The following is a 13,491-nucleotide window of genomic DNA, read 5'->3' as shown; positions in this document are numbered from 1 at the left end:
CTTAAAACTAAAAGCAGCCATTTTAATTTTCGTGATTTAAGTTTGTTTTATATTTCGATTTTTTATTTTTTGGTTATTAGCGTTTTCCTATATACCTATTACGTATATTATGAATATTTATACGAATTATTTGCGTTGCGTTTAACCAAATCCAGAGAGACAGAGAGGCGGCGGCGGCGACGATAGCAGCAGCAATGACGGCGGTATAACATCAAAAAAAAAATAACAAAAATTTCTTAATACACTTTAAAACCATTTTTTGTATGTATAAGTTTGTGCATATATTCGCCTTTTTATTGTATATCTTTCGTGTAAAAAGTATACCAGAGTACCAACTGATTAGATGTACATTATATATAGCATATCGTCTTATACGTAAGTCTCTTTGCATATACATATATGTGGACCTTTATGTACAATCTTGTAAAGTCTAAAATAAATAACAGAATAAGAATAATAATAAAATTTGAAATAATAAAAAAAAAAAATTATAATAAATAAATAAAACGTGCAATCAATCCGCGGTATCGCAAACGTCTTTCGTAATTGCGTTTTAATGTAAATTAATGGTTGCCTCTAATGATCTGGACTGGCGAGATTTCATTTTTTTTTTCTTTTATTTTTTTTTAATAATATTTTTAAAGAGAGAAAGAGAGAAAATATATTACTTTTTTTATTTGAAATATTGTCTATCATATTATAGAGGTCGCAACAACAACGTCAACGCAATACTTTAGGTGTAAAAATTATACAGCAAATAATAACAATCATAATAATGAAAAGTCAAGAAAGTACTGTGGAACACATTTTCCTTATTTTTCATATTTTTTTTTTCATTGTCTGTTTTTTTTTTTGTTATTTTTTAAATAAATGAGTGCGGTTAAAAGATGAGTAATGGTGTATTCTAAACCATCATCGTTTTAAATTTTTTTTTTTCATCTCATTATTCATTTTCATCCATATTCCTTTAAATATTTTCATCGATAAAATTTTTGTATTTTTACTTAGATTTTAAGTACATGCAATACATATACCTACATATTTTTCGGAAGGTCTATCAATTCAACGGGTGAAAATATTCGAAATTTTAATAAGTTGCAATAAAACTTAACGTATAGTCGACATTCGCTTTCCGAGTTTGTCGTACCTAAAATACTCTTGCAACTGGTGCCCCCAAACCGGTAGGAGGTGGCAAGGATACTGAGCAAATCGGGGAAGACGAAAACAGAGTACAATGGAGACGCGATATGAAAACTCTATGTTTCTTAAGGGAATGAGCAAAAAATTTTTTAAATAGGTACATACTTATTAAATGTGTTCATACTGGGTCCATCAGGTGTTCATGCTAATTCCGTCTCAGTCCTTATATAGACGAGAAGAAATCAGGCGAGAATGTATTATGTGGATGGCAAGCGGTAGCCATGACCTTAAAAATTTTGTAATTTAATGTTTAAACTAACTGCGATTCTTAAACATTAAATAAAAATTCTCAAAATTTGCATATTTTATGGCGCTTTTTTTATTATTCGTCACTCTATGTGTCAAGTTGTGTGCGATTATCAATAAACTATTATGTATAGTAATAATTATTCGATTATAATTTTAGATTATTAGGTAATTACTACTTATCATCGTTTATATTTTCAATAAAATTTATTTTAAATTTTTTCCTTCTCACTGAACGACTCTCTACACTCACTTTCCATATAAACACATATATCAATGTATTTATAATATTAATGTATAATCACTTAAACTATATATTATGTACGTGTGTTGATTTTTCGTCATTTAATATTTTTAAGCCCGACATTTAAAATCATCATTATTATTGTCAGAGATAAAACTTTAACATTCGTAATATCATCTATCATTTTATTATCAATACAAAATTTTCATTTTGATTATTTATCGTTTTATGATTTTATATTAAAAATAGTGCTAGAGATTGTTATTGTTATTATCTGTTATATTTTTAATATACATATAATAATACATACAGACACACATACTTACATGATATTTCTATTGTTATGAACGATTCGTAATAATTATTGAAGTTATAGAAGACAAAGTGACGCCTGAATTTTTATTTCTATATACCATAATATTTCTTATTGTTTTCCTCTTCGATCCTGGCTCAACTTTAAAAATAACATAAAAATCATCATATTCTTAATTTTTTATTATTTATAGGACTTTGTTATTGTACTAGCCGCGTAAGTATAAATTATTTTTTTGTTTTATTATTTTATTTTCTGTTTGACTGACTGACTGTAAGTCAATAGAAAAATATGCAAGTAAGCGGAAAATAAGAAGGTGTATATAGATTTTAATTTAAAAGTCTTAAAATAATATTTAAGGTTTACATACTGATGTATGAATAAAAGTTGAATGTGTGTATGACTGCCTATTACAATTAATGACAAACGTAGTATAACAGACGTAGTATGGTAAAACGGCAATATCGGAATCTTTGATATAAAAATTTTTGCTTTTGTTGTTTTGTTGAAGAACTCGTTACATTTCATCATTTCTCATCCATTTTATACTGTATGTATGTAGAATAGTATATCCATGTACAGCATTTTCAAAGAAGATGATGATGAAATGTTGTGTTTCTTAATGAAAATGTTGTTTTATGATGATTTTGTAAGCTTTACTTTAAATATTTATCATTGCCATCACATTCGCATTCAACATCAAATATTTTCATTTAGATAAATTACATATAAAGATGGTATATTTCATATATGAGCAAGTAAATGTATGTATGTTTGAATAGGTATGTATATATGAGAATTCTTGGCATAATTAATGACATAATCTTTAACTTAACTGTCAATGAACCTGTCAGACAGGTGATAATTCATTAATTAAAATAATACTCGTATATATATGTATATGTTGTATTTGTATTTATATGTACATACTGTATATTTTATAAGATTTTTATATTTGTATGTATATTGTTTACACACAGCCGCATGTATACTTTTAAATCATTCTTTTACATTTGAATATTTAATTTGTAGATTATTTATGAATTTTTAGTATTAAAAATAAATCGTTGTGCAAATATAAAAATAATTATTGAGTACACGAGGAAGGTGAAAACAAACACACATTATATTATGTATATACATATGCATATATATGTAGAAGATGTATATGGTATCTAATACTCAAATTTATGTAAAATATTAGTCAACTTTTAATTAAAAATAATTTTAAGAAAAAGTTTCACGTATAATATTTTTATGTTTTGCTTAATTGTTGTAAACATTTAAAAAGTAATTATTGAAAATATTTAAAAATACTTATGATTATTTGCTTAAATCTAAATTCGACCTAGTAAATAAGCTTAAACATTAGGTATAGTTCGTCATGCATATAGGTAAAAGCAATAAACAAAAATAAAGCGAGATAGGTCAGTTTGCTTTTACCACAATACTAGTTCATTTGTTTAAATAGGTAATCACGTTTTTGAATCTTATATCTGATAGTAGCACCAGCTTTGTACGAGTACAAAAGGCAAGTAGTATTTACTTATTGCAAGTAGTAGTAGTTTGTAATAAATATTGTTTGGAAACTAAACTGAAAGAGATAGAGAGTTTTTAAGTAAACTATGCAAAACTTCAGAACCGCCTCAGATGTAGATCCCACAGTAGATGGTCTGTCGTCTCGCCCTTCCTCTAGTCAGAGATGATACAGCCCACTCTCCACCTTGTTTATATTTTTCATGTAGAGACAATATTCAGTGAGCATCCCAACTAATAATCCCTGGACGGTCCATCTCAATTATCTCCTTCCTTCAAGCTTGAGGATCTCTTGGAGTGCATAAGTTACCTGAGCACTTTTTGTTTTTTTTACCCTTTATTAGGAGCATACGGCTTCCACAAAGCCTCTCCATATTTCTCTCTTCTGGGGTATGTTCTTGATTTGTTCCCATGTTTTTCCTTGAAGGGATATTTCATTTTCTTCTTGTTTATTCGCAGATCTGTTTCGGACACATATATAGAAAGGTTCTTAAGCCTTAGATTATCGTGTTATAGTTATTCAGGCACAAACCCTACTAAAAACCGTTTACTTGAAACTAAATTGTACAGGTTAAAGGATACGGACTTTTCAGTCGAATACATTAATATTGAAGTAAAATACTAAAAACTGTGATTAACTTTTTAGTGAAAACTTTAAAAATTAATTTAAGGCCCGGCCCAATTTTAACTAAATATTATACATTTTTAAATTTAAACAAAAATTTATCTTTAATTACACTTCACAGCTACTATACAAGCACTGCCTAAATACGTGAGTTCCTACCTAAAATTTTTAATTTAATCTATTTGTATTTATAATGTAAGTACTGCGCTCTTTCTATAACAATAAATGATTGATAGGGGAATTTTTATCATTGTTATTGTTTCCACTTTACATGAAGTTATTCTTGTATATATACATCATGTATAAACATTTGGATATTCACAGTGCATTTAAAGTTAAGCCTATACGTTAGAAGATCATAGTTTAATATTTACAAATGAAAAGAAAAGCAAAACGAAAAAAAAAGAATTGCTGTATTAAAAGGGTTTGAATTTCTTTGCAAATATTGAACGAATGTCGACATAGTGCATGCGATGTGGTATGTTTAACTATTAATAAGAAATTACATAATAGCATTCATTTGCATAAACCTACAAAGGTATATATATCAATACCTGCAAATTTTATGTGATGCTTTAGAATTTTGGAAGAATGTAATATTAAGGCACTTGAAAATAATTCAAAAATTTCAACAATTTTAACATACTTTCAGATGATGGAACCAATAAAATCATACAAGTAAATTTAAAATTCACTTCGTTTGCCACAAAAACAAAAAGAAAAAATCAAAAATTTCATCAATAAATTGATGACTTATTTCGATTCAAATATTTTCTTTGATTTCTCGATCATTTATGGAAATTTCAATTGAGCCAAATAAAGACTTGCTGTAGATGTCCTTTATTATTTGCGGGGTTTACTGGATTTCGAGGCACAAAAACGCCGAGGGTAATTAGAAAATTGGAGGAGTGGTTTGTTGGGCCAATTAGAAAAGTGGGGAAGTGCAGGGTGTCAATAGATGTGAAAGAAATTAATTTTTCGGTACTTGAACTATTTGAGGTGACATCGCAGACAAGAAAACGGGGATAAGAGGAAATGCTTTTGGGGATGCACATTACCATGTGCAACAAGAGATGAAGAATAAGGACGATTCCGCTAGCAAGACAGATCTAGCATTTGTATCGGTACTGTATTGCAGGTAAATCGACAAGATATCGCATGTGTGGCAAGGTATCGCGTATTTGAATTGTGTTGGTTAGAAAATAAACGCGGTCGAACAGGTGTACAATGTCCTCTGCTCAATGTTAAGTTTTTTTAAGGAAAAAATAAATTTCAGCTGGAAGCTTTCAGAATTACGTGAAGGTGTGTCCGGTTTATATTCTAAAACCTACAGTTTAATTTTTACATAACGCAAATCGAATCCGTTTTGTACGACTAAACCTCAATAATTAATCCAAAATCCTGTAATAATTTTTCAGTACTTACACCAAAATGAAAAAAGGTCAAGATTTTTACGTAAAGCAGTTGCATAAATTTTTCATTTTAACTAATTTTTCAAAAAAAAAAAAAAAAAAAAAACTTCAATTCAAAAATCAATTTATACTTGAAGCGGTTAAAATAATTTCTTCATTTTTTTTTTTTTTTTTTTTTTTTTTTTTTTTTTTTTTTTTTTTTTGAAAAACGATACAATATGAATAGTGTGTTTACAATTTCTTTCTATTTTACCGAACTAAATATACATAACTATAAAACTAAACATACTTATAAGTAACTTCTGGTTATGGTAGTTAACCCTTAGGCTTTATCCTTTTATGTATACAAAAAGAAAAAGGAAGAGAGAGAGAAAAAAACACAAAATTTTTGTTATATTTTCACGTTGCATATATGGAAAGTTTATCAATTGAATAATGTACTGTTTACTTAAGTTTCCTGATTTTATTGTTATACATATCTTCTATATTATGTGCTGTGCCATGCATGTGTACATGCCGATAACTAAAAATAAGAATTTTTTTTATTTTTTTATTATTGAAAGAATAGGCTTTTCAGGTTTCAATTTTATTATTCTACTAGTTATTTTTTTTTTTCAGAATGTACATAGTAGTAAAGAATTGTAATTTAAAATTAAAATAAACATCATAGATTGAAAAAGGCAAGAGAGAATCTAAGTACTAATCGACTATCCAATTTAAAAAAAGAAAAAAGGAATAACTCTTAATCGAGAGATTGATTTTGGTAAAATGCATACAACTCTAAAGTACATAGAGTTATTTATTTCATATACGTATATCGAAAGAGAATTTCCGTCATATTATTGTAAGTAAGAATTTTACGAAACAACTCTATAACATATATACCAAATGCAATTCTATATACATACTCTTTTATATTTTACAGAGATTCATGTTCTTCTACAGGGCATAGTGCTTTTTATTAGAAAATGATAAAGATGCTCTGCATTATTTATGTATGTAGCTCATACACAACTTAGAGCTTTAATCAAATTATATCTATAGTTATATAACGCACGTTACATAGTCATTTGAATGTTATATTTCGATTGCAATCATAGAAAATGTGTTTATTTTGTTAACAAAATGGATAAGTTATTATGCAATCAAAAATTTTCTATTTTCATGTTAGGAATAAATTTGTATGTATTTTTTCTTTTCTTTTATTTTTTGGAAACACAAAATCAATTTGATTTTTTGAAATAAAATTTAGAAATGTCATAGAGAAAAAAATTTTTTAAATTAACTCTTGATATTTAATTGGTATAAGAGTAATATGAATTGATAAAGGAAGTAATTTTAAAAGAGTTCATTGTTGGAACCAACTATTTACAATGAGAAACTGTATAGGTGAAGTCTTTAGGTGACTTGTGTGTGGTAACTTCGAAATTCATGTAATCTCTACAGTGCACGGTAAAGCTTTTTGAAGAGTTTAATATTAAAGTTATGTTAAGCTGTATGTTAACGTTAGTGACGAGTATAACTCGTCCGATTTTGGTTCAATTACAATACCAGCCGTCCTGTCCTTGGCAGAAAAGTAACAATTTGTGAAAGTTTAATGGTGTTTGCTTCATTCGCTTTTGAATTATCATGCGGTTGACCGGACGGAAGTGTTTAAATCAACGCAGAATTTTACGCTGATCAAGAATACATTCATACACCTGCATGTTCATACGGTTCTTCAAGCGGCTACAAACCCCATTCCAAAGTTAGTATACCCTCCATTACAAGGTGCAGAGTTTAAAAAATAACTTTTAAGGCCAAAAATATATGATTCACACGTCCATTACATGAAAATAGCACATTAAATTTTAAACATTTCTCATAATATTAAAGTTTCATGAAAATTTGTATTATTTTTTATATGAAATCTTTAAATTTAATAAATCATTATTATTATTTAGTCAGAAGAAAAACACAAAACAAATATAACAAGCACAACATAAAAAAAAAGAAACAACATTTCCGTTTTGACCACAATTAGAAACATTTTGCCTTTCCTTAAAGATAAAAATTTCATCTTACACCATTATTTGCCCTTAATTTCTTTTTATTTGGTTTTCTGTTTTACTATAAATGTGATTTACTTAAAATAATCATTTAAGAAGAGTTCCCAACTACGCTATATAATATATATATATCTATTATGTTTTTATAATCCAAATGCATTGACTAATCTACCGATTGTCTGAGACTCGGTGGTACACCTAAAACGTAGAATGTCAAGACGCACAAACGAACAAAAAATAATAAGATATTTTCTCTTCAAGCCAATCTTTTCCAGCAATATGATGTCAATTATGAAAATGAGGCACAATAAAAGCAAACGCCAAAGTTGAGCTGTAACTATTATATAACCCGAGTGTTGAGGAAAAGTTTTACTCTAAACAACTCTTTTCGAGCAATGAGGTTGCAGTGAAAATGAGGTTCAATAAATTAAAATTTTCCGATTGAGCTGCAACTTTTACATTTCCCGAATTTTAAGGTAAAAAGTGAAAGTTTGACGCCCAATGACTCGAAAAAGAGAAAGAAAAATAGAATGTTCCCCGTTATTTTTTGTTAGCTTGATTTCAATCTGCAATCCTGGTTTGGGAATGTCATCTTCTCTCGGACACCCTATGTACATATACATACATGGATATACATTTAAAATGTACACAATTTGTACTTGTAAAGTAAAGTTAATGGCTCTCATGCGAATTGTAAATCTTATATACAAAAAATTGAATATCCATCTTACTATCTCTCATTTATTCTTATTTCGTACAGCATTGTATATTATATATACAATAAAATTTATGAGGAAAATTATCATTAAGCCATTTATTATTTTATGACTTTATTATATATAAGAAACGAACACAAAAGTCAAATGTTATATTATAAGAAGAAAAAAATGAGTAAAAATTTATTGACAACTTCCTAAATGACTTCCGTCCAAGACAATAAAATGACACAAAAAAAAGAAAGATATAGAAGAGACAACAAAAAAAAAATAAGAATAAGAAAAAAAAAAACTTTTCCTGCAAATGCATTTCCTTTCGTTATGATTTTTCCTTGATAATATTCTTAGTCACCCTTCCGTAATATTTTTATGCTATTTTTGCTATTTTATGAGTAAACTTTAATGTAAGTATCTAAAACTTAAATTCTCTTCTCCAAATTTTATATAAGAGTGATTTTCAATGACAGATTAAAATTGACAGAAATATTATGTTAAAACGCATAACGATTGTATAAAATAATTTTGTATAATAGAACAATAATATTGACCCTTCGATTTGTAACCGATTTTAACAATTAATTACACTTTTTCGCAGATCACAGATTTTTATTAAAAAAATTAAAGATTTATATTAGTTGAGGTTAACTATTCGGTCAATTTGTGAAAACAAAAAAAACAAAATCAAAATAAAGTCGTCGCCAATGAAGATTATTTGAGCAAAAAATAAATGGTTTGTAATATTTCTAATTCTTAATAAGATTTGTTTTTGTTTTTAAATTAAAAATGGAGTAAATTCAATTTAATCAATAAATTAGATCGAGTTGATAGGCCAGACAGGACCGTTGTAATACCACTAACCTTCCCGCAAAATCACTCATTTTATAATTTTTTTATAAATCAGTTAAAATCCCTTTCATTTGCTTTCAAATGGAACATCCGCTTACTCTTTGCCAAGGCCAAACATAAGCAAGAGATGAGCCGGCATTCCTTTCCCTTCTTGGTCATAGTAATTCCTGCATAGATCATTCGGGAATCTCGTTGAAATTTGGAATACCGACATTATTTCCTAAATTGCAAATTTTTCGTATTTGAATTCTCTAAAATTAAAATTAATTTTATCTTTTAGAATGTAATTTTTTTTATTTAAAAAAATATTATTTTTTTTTTCAAATTATTTTTATCGCTTTTGAAACGTTACCATATGAGCACTTTGAAATTCTCGTTTGAACACTATATATGTACGTATGTATAAATTTCAATCATCTTATACTTATTTAAAATATTATGCTCATTAAGCTTTTCAATTTAATACTTTTGTGACAAGATCCCTACCCATGAAGTCTTCTTCTACGGTATAGCATATTGTATATATGACAATTTCACTCACAATTTCTTTTTAATTTAAAAATCGCTACCATTTTCATACTTATAAGTCACAATTTGATATTTTATTTTACAAAAAATTAAACATTTCCCATTACTTAATTGTCACATCCATATTCCAATTTATCTCGTTTTTTTTTTTCTTGCTGCTACTCTAGACAGACTCACATTATATGGTATAAGCATAACTCTTATATATGTGGAAGGACGTATATATATTGTTTTTTTTTTATAAATTAATATGAATAGGTAAATTTCAGCGACTCTTTAATCTATAATATATATAGACTTTTCAATTACACTAGGTATGCGCCAGTATAATGTAATATTATATAGATATTTAAACATATAGCTATAATGAAAATGTATGATAACGTGTTTGTTGCAGAGACTTTTCCATTTATTTTTATTACTTTTAATATTTTGAAAATCAGAAATCCAGAAAAATTCATCCATTATCTTTGTTTTGCATATTTTCTGTTCATGATGATGATGACTACATCATGTAACATTGAAGAAACAATATCATAATAAAAAAAAAGGAAAAAACAATTAATTTTATGCTCATCAAAAAAAAAAATAAGATGAATATTAAAAAAAAAATTGGATAAAACTCAGATGCATTTGAGATTGTCGTTTCAATTGACTGTATTTCGTTGGTTGGAATGAAGTTAAAGTTGGTATAATTGCTATGCTGTATGAAATAAATAACCCTGCCAGGGCATTGCTGCAGTTGTTGTACGAGTATATGTTGTTAGGAAAAGTAGTTGTTTGTTGAGAGTTTGGAAAATTAATGTTGCATACCAAATTCCATTTTTTTTTATCATGCAGTTTCGATATCACTACCACCAAATAATGGTCCTAGTTCATTAAAGCTACCTCTGAGAGTGGAATTTTCTATTTGAATTTTTTAGCTACTAAAAGTTTCCTTAACATTTTATTTATAATTATAAATAATTACTGAAAAATTTGCTATTTACTTTCGTAAATATAAATTAAACTTTTCCTGAACTTTCTGTTATTAATTTACGTTTTGACAACTATTAAAAGGAAATGAGCTTAAAAATCTTTGATTTTTTCATAATCGTATTGTTTTTAACACGTTATAGCATTGTTTTTAATAGTTTTCCATTAAAATTTTCAATCAATGATCCAAACTTAAAAAATCAATAGTTTTTATTAAATTTTATTACGTCAAATGGAATAATAATAATAATGAAATGGATTTGAAGAATAAAATTTGTATGTATAAGATCACTGTAATTTTCAATTGTGATCTGCAATTTTAATTGTAGAACATTAGTGGTACGATATTAATACAACAGCATTACGAAAATGCCCTTTTCATAATATTCAATGCGACAGAATGAAGAGGCTGAAATTTGGTACTCCCATATGATATGCACTTGAAATCCTGAATCATTTTGTACAATTATATTCATTGATTCTGTATTACACTCTAGTACTCTACGATTCTTATTATGTGGCTTAGCTATATAGGTATACAAAATATGTCGTATGGTAACTTTTCCTTTTTTTTTTAATTTCGATAAAATTCTTTACTGTTTTTGTAAAATTCTTTTCTTTATTTTTAGATACGGATTGAAAATTTTAAATATGTGTAATCCAGTATATACGAGCTGAACAAGTATACTACAATATTTACATTCATATTATTATTTTTATGGATGTTTCGCCAATATTTTAATATATTGTCATCATTATTGTAAATCTACAAGTACACAAGAAGACTTTTGCAAAAAAAAAAATATTGTAATTCATTGCGATTTATAATTTTTTTTAATAATTTTAAAATTTCTTCTTCTCTTTCTTCTTCTAATTAATGTTCTATCATCTGTGAATCTGAGATCCTAAAAAAAAAACAATGTAAAAATAACGTAAAGGAAGGGTTTATCTTTCCCTAAGGAACAAATTATTTTTTTGTTATTGTCATAGCCAATTTTCTTGGTTCATTAATATTCTCAACTAATTTTTTTTTATGTAAATTTTATTGCATTTCTTTAAAAAAAACCAAATTTTATTTACCAGTAAATTTTATGAATTCTAGATAATTCATAAGATTTCTAATGGGAAATAACATTTTGTTTTGGGTTCTGTTTTTTTGTTGCAATGATGTGCTTAAGTAGCGGGAAATTGACAATTTGAATAAGAGAATGAATATTATTTATAGAAAAATCATAAAGGGGGTTAAATATTTTAATAATAATTTCAAAATTTATATTCGAAACTTAAAGAAAGAAAAAAATCTATTTCATACTTTTTCTAAACATATGCTGAAATATAAATTATCAATATGTATATTACAAAATAACTTATCTATAGGTGGTTTAGAAATGTGAAAATAATTAGATACTTAAAATGGAATGCCTATGAGAAATTTGAGTACTTATCCTACTTTTATATAATTAAATATTTATGAAAAATTTTAGGGTAAATTATAATAGAAATTTTTTTTACATAAAAAATGCACTTACCTATGCATAATTAATTGTTTTGCTTATTGCGTTACAGATGAATATATGTATGTATGTATGTATGTACATACATAGATATCTGAAATATATTTTGTAATTAGAATTAGTAAAGCATATTTCATCAGTTTTCTTGATAATAATTTAAATGCATCCGAAAACTATTGAGGTATTGTAAAAATTTTAAATAAATTCATAAAATCAAATTACCATGCAACCAATGGAAAGATTAGTGAACTGAACAGCAAAAAGACTCCAAAGTATGAAAATTATAACGGCTTTATTAATTATTGAATTCACAAAAATTTAAATTATAAGAAAATTAGCTTACGGCTGACGCTGACAGAAATAAAATGATTTTGTTATGTCACGGTATGTTCAACCTGCAGAATATTGAGCCCCCTATTGTTCGCTTTGTCAAACTTTGAAAATTTCGAGTATAAGCTACAATTGCAATAAATATAATTTTATTTTCAAGATATAAAAATTGCAATAATTATATACTTTATCCTTTAAAATGAATAAATAATAGCAAATTTAAATTGTTTTCTTAGCATAAGGTATAATTAGGAGTTATAAGATATTCCATTCAAAACAGGCAATAAAGTTTTGTGCATATTTTCTAGTTAAATTGCGACAGATAACAAATGTGGGATATCATACAGTTCATAAATGATCTCGATTTTATATAAAAAATGGCCTAATTTAAATATTACATTTGATGTATATAATAGATACTAGGCTAGTACTAGATAATATAGCCTATACTATATAATAGATACTAGATACTCTTTTGTTTTATCACATCCGAATCTTTTTTATTATCCGAATCGATTTTATAATGAAATAAAAATGACCATTATTTAAAGGTTATCGAATAATTTAAATATTTAATTTTTTTAATCAAAATTTTGAATTTCTTACAAATTAAAAATTAAAATATACGTATAGTTATAAGAATTTTGCGTTTTCAAAAGGTAAAAAAGATAGGTATATGTATAGGTAACAAATATTTATTTTTTACGAAAAATTAAGAATTTGAAATTCTTTTTGAGTTGCTTTTTTTTTACAATTAACTTTCATTCATTATTATTTCGTTTTTTTTTTCTTATTTATTTTACTTTTTCTTATGCAAATAACACTTTGTATAAGATTTTGTAAATAAAAAATTTTCTTGAGGTTTTTTATTAGACATCTATACTTACATTAGTAATAAAAAGTATACATATATACATACATACATGCATTATTTGTGTATATGTGACGAATTTATTAA

General features: G+C 26.5%; 1 protein-coding gene across 1 annotated transcript in view; it reads right to left on the bottom strand.

Annotated features, from left to right (window-relative positions):
- The window catches only part of LOC129616646 (V-type proton ATPase subunit B-like), a 44,440-nt gene extending 31,887 nt beyond the window's left edge, over positions 1-12,553 (bottom strand). The window contains exons 1-2 of the mRNA XM_055532279.1: positions 12,426-12,553; positions 12,219-12,297 (exon numbers count right to left, since the gene is read on the bottom strand). The gene's annotated coding sequence lies outside the window, so the exon portion shown is untranslated. The remainder of the gene's footprint in view (positions 1-12,218; positions 12,298-12,425) is intronic.
- Positions 12,554-13,491: the final 938 nt, after the last annotated feature.

This window comes from Condylostylus longicornis, unplaced genomic scaffold, assembly GCF_029603195.1.
Source record: "Condylostylus longicornis isolate FDR11 unplaced genomic scaffold, ASM2960319v2 ptg000005l, whole genome shotgun sequence".
In the NCBI taxonomy this organism is placed as follows: domain Eukaryota; kingdom Metazoa; phylum Arthropoda; class Insecta; order Diptera; family Dolichopodidae; genus Condylostylus; species Condylostylus longicornis.
This window is presented reverse-complemented; position numbering and strand designations above follow the sequence as displayed.